Raw genomic sequence first — 20,930 nt, forward strand, 5'->3', positions numbered from 1 at the left:
TCTACTTCCTGTTTTCTCAAAGCAAAGACCTGTCCTATTCTAATTATCTAAGGTCTTTAATTATGATCTTTCATGAGAGAAATGTTTTATATTACTTCCCACACAAGCGCCATTTTTACAAAGCTTATATCAAATCACTTTGTCTGTCTGTCTGTCTGGTAAAACTTTTGAACATGCTGTTTCTCCCACACCATTCTCGGATTAAGTTGAAACTTTAAACCATTATTTGTTGTACCTAAAAAAAACATGAATCAATAAAAACAAATTAACAGATTAGTTAAATTCATTGGTATTAATAATGTTGCATGATATCAAAAGGGAAATAAATTGTACATTCTTGAGTGATATAGTTGTAAATGCGGAGTTCTTTTCCTTTTCTTTTTAAACAAAGATTGTGTTTATTTTGTTTGATGTTAGATAATCTGTCACGTCATTAGCAGATGACTGACTTTTTTGTTTCTTGCGTTAACTTAAGCCCATTCGAGTACCTAGCTTTGTAGTGCGAACCTTTTTTTGGGGGGGAATAAATAGTGTACTAGAAAATAAATTAACGTTTGCATTAATTAGGCGGGAAAACCCGAACAGGTGTCACCTTACGTACGATGTATGTGCGTGCTCGTGTGAGTTAGTGTTTGAGTGTGTGTGTAATTGTGTTTAAAGGACTAAGGCTAAAAGCAACTTTAAGAGGTCACAGGTTTAGAGGTCACATGTTGAATGTTAAAGTGAGAAACTAATGACTGGCGGCTGACTTTATTGACTTTTTGCTGTATGACCAACATAGGTGTCGATGTGTATGTACGTGTGTAGAGAGATTTCAGAGGCAAAGACAGAGTGAACAAGAAAGAAAGACTGAGACAGGAAGAAATGAGAGAGACTGAGAGAAAGAAATGAGAGAGACAGAGAGAGGAAGAAATGAGAGAGACTGAGAGAGGAAGAAATGAGAGAGACTGTTACAGGAAGAAATGAGAGAGACTGAGAGAGGAAGAAATGAGAGAGACTGAGACAAGAAGAAATGAGAGAGACTGAGACAAGAAGAAATGAGAGAGACTGAGACAAGAAGAAATGAGAGAGACTGAGACAAGAAGAAATGAGAGAGACTGAGAGGAAGAAATGAGAGAGACTGAGAGGAAGAAATGAGAGAGACTGAGACAAGAAGAAATGAGAGAGACTGAGAGAAAGAAATGAGAGAGACTGAGAGGAAGAAATGAGAGAGACTGAGACAAGAAGAAATGAGAGAGACTGAGACAAGAAGAAATGAGAGAGACTGAGACAAGAAGAAATGAGAGAGACTGAGACAAGAAGAAATGAGAGAGACTGAGAGAAAGAAATGAGAGAGACAGAGAGAGAAAGAAATGAGAGAGACAGAGAGAAAGAAATGAGAGAGACAGAGACAGGAAGAAATGAGAGAGACAGAGAGAGGAAAAAATGAGAGAGACTGAGAGAAAGAAATGAGAGAGACTGAGAGAAAGAAATGAGAGAGACAGAGAGAAAGAAATGAGAGAGACAGAGAGAGGAAAAAATGAGAGAGACTGAGAGAAAGAAATGAGAGAGACTGAGAGAAAGAAATGAGAGAGACTGAGAGAAAGAAATGAGAGAGACTGTGACAGGAAGAAATGAGAGAGACTGAGAGAAAGAAATGAGAGAGACTGAGAGAAAGAAATGAGAGAGACAGAGAGAGGAAAAAATGAGAGAGACTGAGAGAAAGAAATGAGAGAGACTGAGAGAAAGAAATGAGAGAGACAGAGAGAGGAAAAAATGAGAGAGACTGAGACAAGAAGAAATGAGAGAGACTGAGAGAAAGAAATGAGAGAGACAGAGAGAGGAAAAAATGAGAGAGACTGAGAGAAAGAAATGAGAGAGACTGAGAGAAAGAAATGAGAGAGACAGAGAGAGGAAAAAATGAGAGAGACTGAGAGAAAGAAATTAGAGAGACTGAGAGAAAGAAATGAGAGAGACAGAGAGAGGAAGAAATGAGAGAGACTGAGAGAGGAAGAAATGAGAGAGGCTGAGACAAGAAGAAATGAGAGAGACTGAGACAAGAAGAAATGAGAGAGACTGAGACAAGAAGAAATGAGAGAGACTGAGACAAGAAGAAATGAGAGAGACTGAGACAAGAAGAAATGAGAGAGACTGAGATAAGAAGAAATGAGAGAGACTGAGACAAGAAGAAATGAGAGAGACTGAGATAAGAAGAAATGAGAGAGACTGAGAGAGGAAGAAATGAGAGAGACTGAGACAAGAAGAAATGAGAGAGACTGAGACAAGAAGAAATGAGAGAGACTGAGACAGGAAGAAATGAGAGAGACTGAGACAAGAAGAAATGAGAGAGACTGAGAGAGGAAGAAATGAGAGAGACTGAGAGAGGAAGAAATGAGAGAGACAGAGAGAGGAAGAAATGAGAGAGACTGAGACAAGAAGAAATGAGAGAGACTGAGACAAGAAGAAATGAGAGAGACTGAGACAAGAAGAAATGAGAGAGACTGAGAGAGGAAGAAATGAGAGAGACAGAGAAAGAAATGAGAGAGACTGAGACAAGAAGAAATGAGAAAGACTGAGACAAGAAGAAATGAGAGAGACTGAGACAAGAAGAAATGAGAGAGACTGAGACAAGAAGAAATGAGAGAGACTGAGAGAAAGAAATGAGAGAGACTGAGAGAAAGAAATGAGAGAGACTGAGACAAGAAGAAATGAGAGAGACTGAGAGAAAGAAATGAGAGAGACTGAGAGAAAGAAATGAGAGAGACTGTGACAGGAAGAAATGAGAGAGACTGAGACAAGAAGAAATGAGAAAGACTGAGACAAGAAGAAATGAGAGAGACTGAGACAAGAAGAAATGAGAGAGACTGAGACAAGAAGAAATGAGAGAGACTGAGAGAAAGAAATGAGAGAGACTGAGAGAAAGAAATGAGAGAGACTGAGAGAAAGAAATGAGAGAGACTGAGACAAGAAGAAATGAGAGAGACTGAGACAAGAAGAAATGAGAGAGACTGAGACAAGAAGAAATGAGAGAGACTGAGAGAGGAAGAAATGAGAGAGACTGAGACGAGAAGAAATGAGAGAGACTGAGAGAAAGAAATGAGAGAGACTGAGACAAGAAGAAATGAGAGAGACTGAGAGAGGAAGAAATGAGAGAGACTGAGAGAAAGAAATGAGAGAGACTGAGACAAGAAGAAATGAGAGAGACTGAGACAAGAAGAAATGAGAGAGACTGAGACAAGAAGAAATGAGAGAGACTGAGACAAGAAGAAATGAGAGAGACTGAGACAAGAAGAAATGAGAGAGACTGAGACAAGAAGAAATGAGAAAGACTGAGACAAGAAGAAATGAGAGAGACTGAGACAAGAAGAAATGAGAGAGACTGAGAGAGGAAGAAATGAGAGAGACTGAGAGAGAAAGAAATGAGAGAGACTGAGACAAGAAGAAATGAGAGAGACTGAGAGAGAAAGAAATGAGAGAGACTGAGACAAGAAGAAATGAGAGAGACTGAGACAAGAAGAAATGAGAGAGACTGAGACAGGAAGAAATGAGAGAGACTGAGACAAGAAGAAATGAGAGACTGAGAGAGAAAGAAATGAGAGAGACTGAGACAAGAAGAAATGAGAGAGACTGAGACAAGAAGAAATGAGAGAGACTGTGACAGGAAGAAATGAGAGAGACTGAGACAAGAAGAAATGAGAGAGACTGTGACAGGAAGAAATGAGAGAGACTGAGAGAGGAAGAAATGAGAGAGACTGAGACAAGAAGAAATGAGAGAGACTGAGACAGGAAGAAATGAGAGAGACTGAGACAAGAAGAAATGAGAGAGACTGAGAGAGAAAGAAATGAGAGAGACTGAGACAGGAAGAAATGAGAGAGACTGAGACAAGAAGAAATGAGAGAGACTGTGACAGGAAGAAATGAGAGAGACTGAGAGAAGAAGAAATGAGAGAGACTGTGACAGGAAGAAATGAGAGAGACTGAGAGAGGAAGAAATGAGAGAGACTGAGACAAGAAGAAATGAGAGAGACTGAGACAGGAAGAAATGAGAGAGACTGAGACAAGAAGAAATGAGAGAGACTGAGAGAGAAAGAAATGAGAGAGACTGAGACAGGAAGAAATGAGAGAGACTGAGACAAGAAGAAATGAGAGAGACTGTGACAGGAAGAAATGAGAGAGACTGAGAGAAGAAGAAATGAGAGAGACTGAGACAAGAAGAAATGAGAGAGACTGTGACAGGAAGAAATGAGAGAGACTGAGAGAGAAAGAAATGAGAGAGACTGAGTTGGAACCCCCGCCTTCTATTGGAGGAAACAAAGTAGTCAAAACCCAAAAACGGTTGTGACGTCCCTGGTGACGGTCATTTCGACAGTTTCTCGAGGATTATCCTCTTTTTTTCTGAGAAGAAAGTGTTTCCATTGGACAAAAGCGTCTCAAGGGGGCGTTATCACAGACATAGCTCTTTGTGAGTCACTTCCCTTACAGTAACGTTTGATATATGTATGTGTGTGTTTTAATATAAAATATAAATCATTCATTAGGTCATTGATGTTCTCTCTGGAGGCTGGGAAAGAAATTGTACTTGGCTGATGTGGTGGAATAAATTGAATTAGTTCCCTTTATACTTTGCTTTGAAGTTTGAAACTAACAATAAATAACTATAAAACGGTATATTTTCAAAAACGCGTCTCGTATACAATGGTGAGTACATTGCTGTATTTCCTGAGAAGGCTTAAAGAGGCTAGAGCCCTCAAGTTTGAATCTAGGTCGTTCAACTTTTTTGGCTTTTGTTTTTTGAAAAGTATTTTTTAGTACAATTTTTTTTTATTAGTGCAATTTTTTTTTATTAGTGCAATTTCATGTGGGTTTTTTTTTTTTTTTTTTTTTAGCTTTCTCAATTTCCTTTGATTTTTTCACTTGTCTGAACCAGCTGTGGAAAAAGGAGCGAGAAGATGGGGGTATGTGTGTTAATGTTACCGTGATTGCCTTTTAAACGCATTTAAAAAACCATTTACAACTTGAATTCGAACTTAGGGCTGAAGCTTCCTCAGGGGCACTAATTCAGCTTATTCTACAACATTAGACAAGAACAATTTTTTTTCTCTTGTTAGATACCAAACAAAATAATTAATTACTAGTAGCTAGTTAACTAATTGGTCAATTCCTTAATTGATTCTTGTTTTGTCGGGTACAAAAGATAATAGCGCAAAATTTCAACTTAATCCGAGATTGGGTGTGGGAGAAATAATATGTACAAACTTTTTACCAGACAGATTGTGGATTGTGGATGTAGTAAGGGTAGATGTGATTGGGCGACCTTTTAGGATGCTATCTGGAGGACGTCTAACTGCTTCATGACTTAAAACAAGTAAAACATTTTTAAATTTTTTTTTTAAAGACAATACCCCCACCATTAAACTTCAAATATAATGAAATAATTTAAAAAATAATTAATAAACTTTTTGGTTCCATTCGGAACACCGTCAGCTGCTAGAAAATACGCATCATTTTCTGATTCGGTCAGCGAGGAAGGTATATTTGTGGGATTATTTATTGGTATGTTTTTTCTATGGACATCTAGATCTATATTAGATTTACGTCAAAATCTAAGCAAAGCTTATAAACATCCACCAAATGGAAGCAACTTTAAATCGACTCAGTTTATCGCTTAATTACACTAATACGGCTAACTATTTCATTTGAACATTTTTAACAGTCAAACCAGAGTTTTCCGCATGTGGCCAACGAGCTAGTAATTCTTTTCTGAGTGATATACATCAACTGTTAAATTTCTAGGAAACTTGTTATAGTCGAGGAGTCACTTGAATAGAGGTATTGTTTTTAAAATTAAAAAAGTAAAAAAAAAAATAGAAATAGGTCAATGAAGTTTTTTAAATCTTGAAAAAATTGACTGGCTGACTTGTTAGTAAAAAATCATTAACTTTAATTCCGCCCTCCTCCAGCAGTGTTTATTCTAACCACCATGTCGGCACACACGCATACACACACAGACACACACACAAACACATAATATTTACTCAAACCCTCAAGTTTAGTCGCTACAAAATAGCGAGCCATTCACTAAGCGCCATTAATCCCCGAAGTGAAAGAAATAAACCAGCATATCGATGTGATTGATTCCCTGTGTGTCTGTATGTCACTCACTATCGATCTCTCTTACCTCGAGTGTGGCGCTGCTAGATCTATCGGTTTCTTGAGGCGTCGACCACAGCACTGCACGCTCCGCTGATCACATGTGTAAACAAAAGTCGCTATTTACAAAATCTGACTCGAGCTGCAACATTTGCATGGTTTAAATCACTCAGTTTCAGAAGTAGAATCCATAGACCTCCCAGAGAGAAATTAACATAGCGGGGAATATATCAGCATGATGTGTATATTAAAATGTGTATACAGTGTTCTACTTTGGTTCTAGGTGCAGAGAAATGTTTGTAGACTTTATAAGCTTGTCCGACTGCTATGGTGTTTGTTATATATTGCTAGGTCAAAGCTGGGGCGGTGAGTAGTTTCAAATAGAATTTTGATGTAGCTGTATATTAGCTTAATGGAATGTAGAGAGATCATCAGAGAAAACACAGAACACAATAGATGACATCCCTACAAAATAATAATCTTGTAGAAATAATATTACCTAATTGTCTTCTTAGTTTTTCCAAAATTGCTGTCTAGTCTTGTGATATGCTCTCTAAAATGTTGTCCAGATGTCCTGTGTTTGAACACTACCCACTGCCTTCCCCCCATCGATTTTGCCTAGGATGTAATAATCTTGAAATCAGAAGGAACGTCTTGAAACACGCAAAACAAAAATTTAAACAGATGATTACATATTATATCCCCTTTATCTAACAAGGCAACTTCAAATCTGGATCTTTAAATTAAATATCTAGTTTGTAGAATCGGTGTTGAATGCTGATATTAAACCGAAGCTCCAAACCACTTGAAGGTGTTTATTAAATTCCCCCCCCCCCCCCCCCGCGTTAGAAATATTTTTCTTTTCTGTCTGTGCCTTATATTGCGAGACAGAGACAAAACCAATCTACTTATGTTTCGGAAATATAAGAGTAATATTCACACTGCATGACACGTGACATTGGTTTCAGTACCAGGACATGCAACACCATGCTGATTCGTACGTCTGTAAAGACAAGACATTAAGGTCACAGCAACCTTGAGTTCGCGCGAACCTGTCTCTGGAACTAACGATGTTTTTAATTATTTACTAGTGAATGAATTGACAAGCAGTTGTCCCACTTGACAGCACATTGTCAAGTCAACTGTTTCAGTATGTCAGCAAACCTTTGGGACAAGCCAAATATACAAAGAAAGGCTTTAAAAAAAAGCTTATCTAAGGGAATCTTACATGTACAGCCAAATATCTCAATACCGTAAGATTAATTTTCCTTTTTCGATATCAAATAAAAATAATTAATTACCACTATTTAATTAACTAATTAGTATTTTTTTTTGTTATTGATTCAGTATTGTGTTTGTTTGTCAGTAGCTATTAATAATTGTGCTAAGTTTCGACTTCAGTCGAGAATGGGAATGGGAGAAAGACGTGTAAAGAGTCCTCCCAGAGACAGATAGACAGACAGACAGACAGAGTGATTTCATATAACCTTTATAAAAAACAAATACGGCGATGCTTAAGAGTAAGACTTGGATCAGTTGTGACTTATGTAAACATGCCCGCTGGTCAGCTTAAAATATATTCCAAATTATTCTGAACAGAAAGGGTTAAGAATCTTTGCACTGTCTAACAATAACTAATACTTTCTATCGGTATGATAACACACGCACAAGAAGAGTCCTTTATTTCAATATCTACCTCTTAACAAAACAGTGCTATGTTTTACTTTGTCTGGTCAAACCTTGGCACACGTTATTTCCCCCACACTCAACCTCGGATCAAGATGAAATTCTTCACCATTATGTCGTGTACCTGGCAAAACAAGAATCAATTTTAAAAAATATTAAACGATGATTAATTAACTATTAGTAATTATTTATTTTGTTTGGTATCTCGAACAAGGGAAAGACATTGTACTTGATTGATAAGATGGTATAAATTTAAATAAGTCCTCTCAATACTTTGCATAGAGAAAAATTTGAAACTAACAATAGATAACTATCAAACCTTCTATTTCTTAAGCATTTCAACAGTGGATAATGTTCGCATGCCGAAAGTCCGAAGAGGCTTCAGATATTTTAACAAAAAAAAAACATTTAAATAGCGATCACCCAGATACCCCGTTCTTTCTTTCCCTCCACTTCCCAACTCGACCAGACAAGTGATAAGATCATAGCGTAGTGAGAAAGCTAAAAGCATGGAATTGCGCTAAACAAAAAAATTACTTTCATGAATGATCAAGATTAATTAATGTAACTACAATTAATAAAAGCTTTTTTTAAAGTGATTTTTATGTTTACCTTGTTTTAGCTTGAGAACCTCATTATGTAGTTTACAGTGATGAGAACCTCATTATGTAGTTTACAGTGATGAGAACCTCATTATGTAGTTTACAGTGATGAGAACCTCATTATGTAGTTTACAGTGATGAGAACCTCATTATGTAGTTTACAGTGATGAGAACCTCATTATGTAGTTTACAGTGATGAGAACCTCATTATGTAGTTTACAGTGATGAGAACCTCATTATGTAGTTTACAGTGATGAGAACCTCATTATGTAGTTTACAGTGATGAGAACCTCATTATGTAGTTTACAGTGATGAGAACCTCATTATGTAGTTTACAGTGATGAGAACCTCATTATGTAGTTTACAGTGATGAGAACCTCATTATGTAGTTTACAGTGATGAGAACCTCATTATGTAGTTTACAGTGATGAGAACCTCATTATGTAGTTTACAGTGATGAGAACCTCATTATGTAGTTTACAGTGATGAGAACCTCATTTTGTAGTTTACAGTGATGAGAACCTCATTATGTAGTTTACAGTGATGAGAACCTCATTATGTAGTTTACAGTGATGAGAACCTCATTATGTAGTTTACAGTGATGAGAACATCATTATGTAGTTTACAGTGATGAGAACCTCATTATGTAGTTTACAGTGATGAGAACATCATTATGTAGTTTACAGTGATGAGAACCTCATTATGTAGTTTACAGTGATGAGAACCTCATTATGTAGTTTACAGTGATGAGAACCTCATTATGTAGTTTACAGTGATGAGAACCTCATTATGTAGTTTACAGTGATGAGAACCTCATTATGTAGTTTACAGTGATGAGAACCTCATTATGTAGTTTACAGTGAACTTTTGACCTGCTCTACAAAGAATGTCTGGTTGTTCCGTACACACTCCTCCTATCACGTTGTCAACTCTAGTACTCTGCAACCTCGCTTCTGATCTTACGAGTCATTGGGCTTATATTGTTTCAAGCACTTGTCTTTGAAGAGTTCCAGTTCATTTCCTGGACTACCGCCGGCAGACGATCAAGACGCTAAGTTTGTTATGGAAATCCCTGGCATCGATTGACGCGACAGCCGAGTGGTCTGGGGCAAGATCTTGGAAGTATCTGTCTACTGACCTCGCGCTCTTAGCAAAATTGTCCAAGCATAAATTATATGCATTTAAAGGGGAGGGGGTGATACCAATGCCACACATTAAACACACACATAATTCAACAAACATTTAACACTCATAAAAAAAAATTTTGTCACACATATTCAAAACACTAATTTAAAACACCCATTGAATTCAATGCAGACACAAATTCAACATACAAATGTAGCACACATACACACATTCAAAACACACTTACATTAAATTCACACACATTCAACACACACAGTTAGCACACAAACGATTCAACGCGCACACAATTCAACCCAATTTAACACTTACTTTAACACACACTTATTCAACACAGACACACCCAACATACATCCAATGCATTACACATTTAGAAATCATACACTTTTAACTCACATATATTCAATACAAAAACACATTCAACACACACACACACATTCAATTCAAGATGCACACATTCAACAAATACATACTCAACACACCCACATTCAACAAACACGCATTGAACACACACATTCAATTCAAGATGCAGACATTCAACACATACATACATTCAGCACACACACACACATTCAATTCCCACCACACACGTATTAAATTAACACACATTTATCTCACACACATACATCAGACATACATTCAACACACACATTCCTCACTGACTACTTTGACACAAATTCGACTCAAACTAATTCAGCTCACACGCGCTCAACCCAAACACATACACATTTATTTTATAAGTTTTGCTTCAAAGGGAAACTTTTTTTGGTAAGATTTTGTTGATGTTGTTACAGTTCTTATCAAAGCAACAACCATAAGATAGAACAAAGTAGTTCCTGATACACCTGTAGGTAACACTTGCGTCTGTCACTTAATATTGTCTGACAATGAATGACGTTGGATGCACTCTTACTGAATACAGGATTAAACAGGTTCCGGTGCGTTTTTTAAGTTTTACTTTGATAGAAGTCAGCCGCGCTAAATGGATTCAACCTATTAGCTGAGTGAAGGCTCAATTAACGAAGTGTTCTGAGTTAGCGTATTCTTGTGACTAAGCGTATTCTTGTGACTTAGCTTATCGTTTTGAATTAGCGTATTCTTGTGACTAAGCGTACTCTTCTGATTTAGCTTATTGTTTTGAATTAGCGTATTCTTGTGACTAAGCGTATTCTTGTGTCTCTACAAAATCTACATCTACTTTTGACCCAAGAAATCCATCTTGTGTTTTCTAGTTGACCCCTATCGTAAGGACATTTTAACGCAGCTTCCGCCCGAGTTTGCGCTTTCTATGAGTCCTGATAGTCCACTCTTTTAAGCATTTATCTTTTTATCTTTTTTGTCCTTGCTCAAGTGACTACTTCAGTCTGAATCACTGAGAGATAAATAACAAACAAATCTGCTCATAAATATCATGCATGGTGAATAAATGAAGCTTTATGTAGTCCATTAGGAATCAGACTCTATTTCAGTTCCACCCTTCCTCTCTCTCTCACTCTCAGTCTCTCTGTCTCTCTCAGCCTCTCTCTCTCTCTATCTCTCTCAGCCTCTCTCTCTCAGCCTCTATCTCTCTCAGCCTCTCTCTCTCTCAGCCTCTCTCAGCCTCTATCTCTCTCAGCCTCTCTCTCTCAGCCTCTATCTCTCTCAGCCTCTCTCTCTCAGCCTCTATCTCTCTCAGCCTCTCTCTCTCTCAGCCTCTATCTCTCAGCCTCTCTCTCTCAGCCTCTCTCTCTCAGCCTCTATCTCTCATCCTCTATCTCTCAGCCTCTCTCTCTCTCAGCCTCTCTGTTCTTCTCGCACAATCCATCTCTTTCTCAGCCTTTTATCTCCTCCTTTTTATGTACTCTCTCACCCAACTCTCTCTAGTTCCTCTTTCTCTCTCCTTCCTCTCTTCCCTTCGCACTCCCCAATCTCCCTCAACCTCTCTCTGTCTCTCTCTCTCTCTCTCCTTTATCTCTCTGTAAAATTAGATCTTTCAAATGTATACAATGACTTGCATCATACAAGGCTTAGCTTGTATTATTTTTATTTTTGTTTTCAGGATTAAATCAAAGAGGGAGTTAATCCTAGTTGGACACTAACCAAGAATTATATAACAACGTCAAATTAATATCTCAACAACACACTCACCCACAGACATCTTGTAAAATAGCCTGTGTCACCACGACCTTTGATTTTCAACACTCGTGTATAGCCCAGGGGCTGATTCCCAGTGTTGTAATGTGACTCCATGTTTTGGTCACCGCGCCCTGTTGTCCGGCATCGAGTCAATGTCCGACATGAGACCTGGAGTATAAGGATGAGTTGCTGTAGAGAGGACAGGTGAAGACATGGGCTCAAGCGCGTATCTACCTGTAGTCTTCCTGGTCCTCTTCTTCGCTGGTCAAGGATCGACCATAGAGGACGTGTCCGGTAAGTAGATCTAAGTGATTACAGTTAACAAATATCTTTTTCCGCCAAGAAGTGACCACAACTTTTACATATCCACTTGATTGTTTAAAATATTTTATTTGTGAATGGTTACAGAATTCAAGATTTTGTAGAAAACGCTATTCACATTTGTAATTTATTTAGAAGTGTCTCGTATCTAGACAAAACCACGTCACTTGTTGCTAATAACAACGGAAGTTGTTTAGTGACATCATTATTTTAGCTCGCCTTATTAAAGGTATATATTTTATATATCTTATATCTTATCTTATCTTATATATATGGTTTTGTCCTGTAGTCGTTGTTTGTTCAAATATGTTTTACCTGTTCGATGACGTCATGCTTTATTTATTGTTCTATTAATGAATGTGTTGTTGATACAAACGTTGAATGTCTCGACTAAGTTGTGTGTATTACAAACATCAACAATGAAAAGTTTGTAAGGCCGCTCAGTTTCTTACGTTTGGAGGTAAGAGTCAAGTCTGACTAGTAGGTTTGGTAAACCTTTTCGCATTCCCCATCGCACAGCGCACTCACGCACACACACACACACACAGAGGTGGGCACCTGCGCACGGCAGCACTCACACACACACACACACACACAGAGGTGGGCACCTGCGCACGGCAGCACTCACACACACACACACACACAGAGGTGGGCACCTGCGCACGGCAGCACTCACACACACACACACACACAGAGGTGGGCACCTGCGCACGGCAGCACTCACACACACACACACACACACAGAGGTGGGCACCTGCGCACGGCAGCACTCACACACACACACACACACAGAGGTGGGCACCTGCGCACGGCAGCACTCACACACACACACACACACAGAGGTGGGCACCTGCGCACGGCAGCACTCACACACACACACACACACAGAGGTGGGCACCTGCGCACGGCAGCACTCACACACACACACACACACAGAGGTGGGCACCTGCGCACGGCAGCACTCACACACACACACACACACAGAGGTGGGCACCTGCGCACGGCAGCACTCACACACACACACACACACAGAGGTGGGCACCTGCGCACGGCAGCACTCACACACACACACACACACAGAGGTGGGCACCTGCGCACGGCAGCACTCACACACACACACACACACAGAGGTGGGCACCTGCGCACGGCAGCACTCCCCTGGCGTGACATTTCTTCAGTTATTGCAGAGGTACTCGTGGGAAAGTCTCGGTCGATAAATTGATGAGCCCTAAACATGCTCGGAATGAAGGAGTCGCTAAGCAAAGATCTTATTGCACCTTCTGTGATCGAGAACCATGAATAAGGTTTCATCATTAGAAAACTGTTCATAAACTACAGATTTATTTGTGTTTCATAAAACTGAAGGAGCATTGCCCTCACTCTTCCATCATTACAAATCATGAGGATAAATTCCCGAATTCGGCTTTCAACATGTTTTGATCAATGCGTGAAGTTAGAAATCTTGAGAACACAACAAAAGGACAAAATGTTACACTTTTATGCTCGCACGGAAACACCAAGTAAATATTTCCTAAACTTACTCACTTGATCGTGTAAACTTTTGTGATTTTTTTAGCACGTATGAAATCAAAATTAATCTCAGCGTTTGTCAAACACTTTTTGGTTAGAAAATGTGGTATGTTAAAAAAAAAAAAAAATGTTTTTATTCTTTAAAATTTTGCTCCATGTTTTGTCAAATTTCTTGTGTCCACGAAATTGTTTTCTTTGACTCATTTTTAACGGTGTTTTTTTGTTCTTTTTTTTTTCTATTCCAATTTAAAGCTAATTTTGTTGTTGTTCATTTGACTAAATAGTTGATACTGAGACCTTGTGCTGTCGATAGTCAATGTCTGAACTCAATCCCATTGTTAGCATATCTATCTAGAATAAAGACTCGTTGCACTAAGCTGAAAGCCCAAAGGAGTTTTATGATTGCGAAACTGTCGAATGGCCGTCAATATTAATATGAAGAGACGAGAGCTGACCTTGACCTTGTTCTCAGGAAGTTGGTGCTCTTATTTCAAACTCAAACAGACCAGTTCTTGACACGCTCTCTCTCCTTCTCTCTTCCTCTTTTACTCTCTCTCTCTCTCGATCTCTCTTTTTCTCACTTCTGCTCTCATGTTCATATACTTTCTGAATAAAAGAAATAAAAACACATCCTGCCTTTGTTTAGTCCAATGTAAAAACACATACCTTGATTTCTCACGTTTGTTTTTCTTAGTCACTAAAGTATATTTTTAGTCCATTTCTCCTCCTTCGTTCTTTGATTTTTCTCTGTCTGACTCCCTGGAACTCTCTCAGATTTTCTCTGTCTGACTCCCTGGAACTCTCTCAGATTTTCTTTGTCTGACTCCCTGGAACTCTCTCAGATTTTCTGTCTGACTCCCTGGAACTCTCTCAGATTTTCTCTGTCTGACTCCCTGGAACTCTCTCAGATTTTCTCTGTGTGACTCCCTGGAACTCTCTCAGATTTTCTTTGTCTGACTCCCTGGAACTCTCTCAGATTTTCTTTGTCTGACTCCCTGGAACTCTCTCAGATTTTCTTTGTGTGACTCCCTGGAACTCTCTCAGATTTTCTTTGTGTGACTCCCTGGAACTCTCTCAGATTTTTTTTGTCTGACTCCCTGGAACTCTCTCAGATTTTCTTTGTCTGACTCCCTGGAACTCTCTCAGATTTTCTTTGTGTGACTCCCTGGAACTCTCTCAGATTTTCTTTGTCTGACTCCCTGGAACTCTCTCAGATTTTCTTTGTGTGACTCCCTGGAACTCTCTCAGATTTTCTCTGTCTGACTCCCTGGAACTCTCTCAGATTTTCTTTGTGTGACTCCCTGGAACTCTCTCAGATTTTCTTTGTGTGACTCCCTGGAACTCTCTCAGATTTTCTTTGTCTGACTCCCTGGAACTCTCTCAGATTTTCTTTGTGTGACTCCCTGGAACTCTCTCAGATTTTCTTTGTGTGACTCCCTGGAACTCTCTCAGATTTTCTTTGTGTGACTCCCTGGAACTCTCTCAGATTTTCTTTGTGTGACTCCCTGGAACTCTCTCAGATTTTCTTTGTGTGACTCCCTGGAACTCTCTCAGATTTTCTTTATGTGACTCCCTGGAACTCTCTCAGATTTTCTTTGTGTGACTCCCTAGAACCCACTCAGATTTTTCTTTGTCTGACTCCCTGGAACCCTCTCAGATTTTCTTTGTGTGACTCCCTGGAACCCGCTCAGATTTTCTTTCTCCCATTCATTCTTTCTTTCTCTTTCTCACAATCTCCATCAATATCTTCTAAACTTTTCACTTTCTTATTTTCCCATCTCTCTTGTTACACCATCTCACCTCTTTGTTTTCTCTCTCTCTTTGCTCTCGTTCTCTTTCCTCGTTCTGTTTTTCTCTGTTTCTCCTGTGGCACTGTCAATTTGTTTCTACCTCACTTCCACCTCTCTTGCACTCAATCAAGACTTCTGCCTCCCAAGAAATAAATCACTCCCTCACTTCTCATTAATCACAGCCTCCACCAGTAAATGGATTGTTCTGGGCTCCCAGGAAGATGCTGACGTAGAAGACTGGAGAAAGAAAGGAGGGGGGGGGGGCATGTTTGTGTGAAAAAAAAAGGGGGGAAACAGGAGATTGGAGTCATTCATTGGAGGAAATCAATAACAAAATCTTGGAAAATTAATCGACTGGAACTAACTCGTTTTCTGGTTGTAAAGATGAAGATCTCCGCGAGGAGCACGATTTGATCAACACAAGGCTTGGTGTTTCTAGTGGGTTTTGTGTGCGCAGGAGAGAAAACAAAAACTAGAAGTGAAACCTAGAACTATGTATTTATACTTAGTCAAATTTCATTTGAGACGTCGAGTTGTTTTTTTTTAATAAATCTTATATTAACTTACTCTGTCTGTCTGTCTGTCTGTCTGTCCGGCTGGTTGACAGAATTCTTTTACGTTTTTCTCCCACTCCGATCTCGGATCAAGTTGAAACTTTTTCCAATTATTTGTTGATGACATTGTTGATGATATTGTTGATGACATTGTTGATGACAACACTTGAATCAATTGGGAAAAAAAACGAATTATTTAATTAATTAGTGGTAATTAATTAATTTTGTTCTATACTGAAAAGGAAATAAATATTGCAGTATTGAGAGTCATAACACTTATTTAGCTATTTTTTCCCTTACATAAGATTATTATTTTTTATATATTTGATTTTTTTCCTGTCTCATTTTTTTAAACTCCTAGTTGTCGAGCGTGCTAATTCGACAGACACAATGGCCAACTTCCTTAGTTTATTCTAAGCCAGTGTTTCCCAAACTGTGTTCCAACTTCCTGTATAGGTGTTCCACGAGCTACTGGAATAATTAACTAGTAGGCCACAACGTGAAATTATCTCTCTAAAAAAATAAGCAAAGTGTTCCGCTAAGTACTCAAAATGTGTAAAGTGTTCCATTAAAGAAAAAGTTTGTTCTAAACCAGGGGTGGGCAAATTACGGCCCGCGGGCCACATGCGGCCCACCGAAATGTTTTATGCGGCCCGCGAAACACTAAATAAATCAAGCGTGCCCACACATTACATATATAAAAACGCAAATATATTAAAATAAATAATTGTAAATATCTATAAAAATTATTGAAACTCTTGATTCTGATCTGTGGCATTTTACGTCTCGTGAGACGATCTTTTCCCTTTGCAACTTCTTGTGTGACTAAAGAGGCCAATCCTTGATACACAGCTGCGATCACAGGTTGGGCATATAAAATCACCAGGCGCCATTGCATTTTCACCCTTCTTTCTGCTTCTGTTGTGTATGACATCTGCAATCTGTGACCCTTCCTTTATGCTCTCTCTCCATGTGGATCTGTCCAGTGCCACCTCTTCCCAGTTGCCAGTGTCGATTTTGAAGAGCTTCATGTCGCGTTTGCATACATCCGTATAACGTAAAAGTGGGCGACCAGCGGCTCTCCTGCCTTCAATTAGATCGCCATACAGGATCACTTATAATGAAAAGGCTAGGGTTAGGGTTAGGGTTTTTGCAGTTTTTGCCCACCCCTGTTCTAAACAAACGTTTGGTGGCCAGGATTTTTCTGAAATCCTGAGCAAACAAATCTTAAGACTAATTCTTTAATTGGAAAAATCCAACTCTGTATTTTTTTTCTTGTATTTGTTTACAATTCTTCCTCTTCAAACTTCACATCGGAGGAAAAATTATTTCGAAAACATCTCTATCAGATTTATTTCTAAAGAAATGTAACAGTTTATTTGTTAATGTATATCTTACGGTACGGAAAACTAAAGAGCCTATTTTGCCACACGGTGAAGAACTCGGATGACAACTCTAGTTTTCAAAATATAATCGTTTTAAAATAAAATTTGGCTTACGTCTTTTGATTTAGAACAAGCTTGCAACATTTATCTGGCCTCCAATCTTTCTTTAGCTTCAGTCATGAGTTGAATATATAACTAGACGTAGAGGAACATTTGGTGCAGCGTCTCTTGTAGAAATCATTGGCTGGACTGTTGGACCTGATTGTGTAGAGCTCACCGGGGAGTGACTCCTTGCAAAGATAAAACATGGCAAGAAATACATTGAATGAGAAATTCTAGGCCAGCATTAGCTTCATAACGCAAAAAGTATTTCACTTGGTCTTGGTAATTTTGACATGAAGAATCCGCCAAATAAAATTGTGAAGACCAAGTCAGATCATTTAAATATGACAACATTATTTGCTTTCAATATTTCGCTTTGACAGAAAACAAAAGTAATATAAAGTAAATGAAAACACTGGATGTGCTATTTAAAAAAAAAAAGTGATGTCAAAATTTTAAAAAATGTTAACAAAACCAGAGGAATGATTTTGAGAAAAAAGGGAGATAAATAAAAGGGAGATAAACAAAGTAGAAAGAAAGGAAGAACATGTTTGCTGGTCAATGTTCTTGCAGTGTCTGTTATCTCAAGGAGGAAAAAAACTTTGATCTATAAATAACTTCACCCAAATATTGTGCCTAATAAGTAATAACGTAAGCCATTGTGTCTAGCTGAATGACGTCATCAAATAAGAGTCTTAGGGGACTTTTTTTTTTTTTTTTTGCTTGTCAGTGCGGCTGTAAGCAGCTCAGAATGAAAATAGAAGGTGCATTTAAGTTGAAAAGTAATAGAATGGCTATCATCAACATCCGATAGAATATTTAGTTTGTAGGCTAACGAAAGAATGGTGATGATAATAGATTAATTAACCTGGCCCAGCAGAGCAAACAACAAATTAACAGCAGGTGGAAGAAAGGGATTTAACCCACTCATGTTTGACCTGGAGTTACCTGATGCTGGGCAAAAAAAGAGGAATTATTGTTGTTGTTCTTGGTTGTTGTTTTGTTTTGTTTTTGTGAAAGAAAAAGGCGGAGATGGGTGTGCAGTGGGGATTAAGTTTAATTAGGAATTAATTAATGCTAATTTGGATTTGCCTAGGGTTGAAAGTTATTGACTTAGAACAGTGTGCAGTCCATATGTTCTTGTTTTGATTCCCCTTCACCTATTCGTTAATCTGTTGGACCGTTGGGGGCACCACACAAGATTTGTTGACAGTCTTTCTCCATTCCTCTCTGTCTTTTCCCTTGGATAGAACCTCTTTCAATGGCAGGACCGTCCATACTTTTATGTTGTCTTTCATCGCTTTCTATGCCTCTTCTTCTTTTTTCTGGTGCTGTTCCTTGAAGGAAGGTCTTTACAAGCCCCAAAGACCTTGTAATATTTTCATAGAGTTTTAGCTAGCGTTTTTTAGCAATAGTTTAGCAGGTCATCATGGGGTCCGATCGCTGTAGTACTTCATTTGTGATGCAGTCTTTAAATGTGATACCTAGGATCTTTCTGTAGCATCTCAATACCATTGCTAGGATCTGCCTCTCTAGCTCTGCAGTCAGTGTCCAAGACTCGCAAGCATATAAGAATCTGGCCATGACCAGGGAGCACATCAGTCTGATTTCGGTGTCGAGGGTTAAGCCTTTCTCTTTTCTTTTGATTACAACTAATTACATCTGAATGTTCCTTTTGCGAGTATATTCTTAAGTGTACAGCTATCCATACATTATCAAACTTAACATAATGATTTTGAGAACAGGTAGACCTAGAATTGGATGTCCATCATATAATATACAATTTATTGGCCGGATGAAGTAGAAATACCAGGGCCGATTTCGACACACAGACCGCCCATGCCTGTAGTGAAAGATTGCTACTAGTCTTATGCTGTCACTCTGTTCGTCTATCATGATTAAATTTCAAAACTACCGTATCTTCGCACATATACCCTGCACACGCGTATACCCCGCACAAATGAGAAATTAATGATATTTTTAAAAATCATACAACCCGCACCTTTATATACCCAGCATGTGAAGATTCGATCTATGACTCAACTGCTGCTGTCAACATGCTTTGATTATTGGAAGAAGACTGAAAATGATACAAGTTTCACTAGTTCTAGCGAGGACAGTGACATTAATGTGATTGGGGATTCACTGCGGATGTATTACATGCGTTGTGGTCTACACGTTCCAACATAATGATCTCGACCAATTGGTTTAGCTGCGGAGTTACTTGTTACAACTAATAAGAGTCAAGATTCTCTGCCGCATCGGTTCTATTTGTTTCTCTAGAGGCTTCTAATGACACGTTCATAACGCTTTCCAATGTACATTTCACAAGCACACAGTGAACTAGAGGAAGTATAAAGACACGCCGGTATGTCCATAGTTTCCGGTATGCTATGTTTAAGAGTATAACAACTTTTGTAAACCCCGCACCTTTGTATACCCCGCACATTCGTTTGTAAAATCTTGTATAACCGCGGGTTATATGCGCGTAAATACGGTAAAAGTCCTTTTAAGAACCCAACTGTACAATGGACAGCCTCGTGCTAGAAATAGACGCAACGAGACGGCTTCTTTAGGTCTTCTGATGGGAAACTTTTTAGTTTGTCAAATAAACAATTAAAATTTTGTTTTTCATAAATATAGATCTAAATAAAGATTAGGAATGAGGGGCCGCATATATATTGTGATATCCCTGCCTTCACGCCGTCATTCAAGATAGTGCAGATTGTGCGCACTGCCAGATACCAGACTGAGAAGGATGTCCGCCCAAGTCTAGAGCCGATATGAAGAGACTGTTCTAAAGACAGGTGTTGTTATATTGTATTTGTGATGTCCCTGTGTAAATAAACATCGCTGCCTCCTAAAAAAAAATCTTTCTCCTTTTACAAAAGATTTCCGTGTAGAGGAGCATTTTAATGAGTCTAACTCAAATTTTCCAGGCCCTACTAAGTAGGGTAATTTTAAGAAAGAAAGAAAAAAAGAAAGAGAATTACTTCATTCACTATATACCAGAGGCTTGAAGAGAATTACTTCATTCACTATATACCAGAGGCTTGAAGAGAATTACTTCATTCACTATATACCAGAGGCTTGAAGAGAATTACTTCATTCACTATATACCAGAGGCTTGAAGAGAATTACTTCATTCACTATATACCAGAGGCTTGAAGAGAATTACTTCATTCACTATATACCAGAGGCTTGAAGAGAATTACTTCATTCACTATATACCAGAGGCTTGAAGAGAATTACTTCATTCACTATATACCAGAGGCTTGAAGAGAATTACTTCATTCACTATATACCAGAGGCTTGAAGAGAATTACTTCATTCACTATATACCAGAGGCTTGAAGAGAATTCTGTTTTTTTGAATTATGATGCATCTGAATGTTTGGTTATATAACTGTATAGATAAACAGTTTAAGTAAATAGTTTGACATTTGGAGTAGCACACATTAAATGATAATTTCAAGCCTTTACTTGAGAACTGATCCAAATATTGACACTATCAAATATCAGCACTAACATCCTCTCAGCTTGTAGTGACAACAGATTTGTTTATACAAAAGAG

The 20,930-nt window shown here is 38.5% G+C and overlaps 1 non-coding gene across 1 annotated transcript; it reads left to right on the forward strand.

The window, feature by feature from the left end:
- The first annotated feature begins 20,202 nt into the window (after positions 1 to 20,202).
- LOC129921863 (U5 spliceosomal RNA) lies at positions 20,203 to 20,313 on the forward strand. The gene has a single exon (XR_008773849.1). It is a non-coding gene; the product is annotated as a U5 spliceosomal RNA (small nuclear RNA).
- Positions 20,314 to 20,930: the final 617 nt, after the last annotated feature.

Source organism: Biomphalaria glabrata, chromosome 11 (genome assembly GCF_947242115.1).
Source record: "Biomphalaria glabrata chromosome 11, xgBioGlab47.1, whole genome shotgun sequence".
Classification (NCBI taxonomy): Eukaryota; Metazoa; Mollusca; class Gastropoda; family Planorbidae; genus Biomphalaria; species Biomphalaria glabrata.